Here is a 1,220-nt window from a genome sequence, read left to right on the forward strand (position 1 = left end):
TTTTTTTTTTTTTTTTTTTTACTTACAGCATATTAAGAGTAAAGCTTATCTCACTGTCCCGGGTGGCAAATCGCATCTCTCGCGATAAATAAAAGAGAAAAAAATAAATCTCGCCCAGTCAAACGAAGATGATATGTTTATTGGGTCGGACCACCTAAAACCGCCCGTAGTCGACCCTTTTTACCTGCCCCAAAACGGCGATTGCAGATGGTTCAACCTAATGAATTTTAGGCTGCGGGCCGAGGGGTTCTGCTCCCTTTTGGTTTTGAGAAAGGGAGCTCAGCAGGATTAGAGAGGTGTTTAGAAAAACCATATCTGCACCATCGTGGGAGCTTCTCCTCGATCAAATCAGCACTGACCGAGAACTGGACGCTGACTGAGTTTCCGAGGATGCAATTCGATGTCACTTACGCCTCATCCCCGTACCACCTAAAGGGACCGCGTGCCCACCCGTGACTCCTGACCCGACTTTGAGAACTGCCACACTGACCCCATTGCTACTGCAGGCGAGGGAGGGCCGTGAGCTGGGGACTTCCTGTCGTAGTCAGTAGTAACGATCCCCACTTCCTGAGTGCTGTGCGTGTCTTAGATGTAGAATTTGACTGCATCCTCCCACTGCCCCACGGGAGATGAAACTGGTGCTTCCGCTCCTCCAGAGGTGAGAGCCCCGAGGCTGGCGATCTGTAGTGGGGTCATCCCTCCGGTCAGGTCATCCCTCCGGTCAGATCATCCCTCCCTCATTCAGGCCTGGATGTTCTCCGTCCCAATGTCGGCTGCTGTGCCCCCGATGCTGGGCACGGTGCCTGGCACACACGCCCTTCGCTGGTTAAGCACCTACTGTGTGCCAGACGCCGTGCCAGGTGCCGGGCTTGGGATGCAGGGACTGAACAAAGCAATGAGGGTGCCTTGTCGGTGGATCCGACAGTCCAGATGGGGAGATTTTTTTTTTTTTTAAAGACACATAAATGTAAACAAAGATAAAGAGAAGCGAATAGTGATGGTAGATCTGAGAATGAATTGGAGGGGGTGACGGGGGAGCTCGGAGGCGCAATATTAGACCAGGTGGCTGGGAGGAGGGGCAGGGATGTCTTCTCTGAGGAGGTAACATTTGAGCTGAGCTCTCAGAATCAATAGGGACCCAGACATGTAAGCTTTAGATTCCGAGTGCCAGTCAGTAGATTATTTCTCTGTCTATCTGTCCATCATCTGTCTGCCTGTCT

The sequence above is a fragment of the Pteropus vampyrus genome, unplaced genomic scaffold (assembly GCF_000151845.1).
Source record: "Pteropus vampyrus isolate Shadow unplaced genomic scaffold, Pvam_2.0 Scaffold494, whole genome shotgun sequence".
Taxonomy (NCBI): domain Eukaryota; kingdom Metazoa; phylum Chordata; class Mammalia; order Chiroptera; family Pteropodidae; genus Pteropus; species Pteropus vampyrus.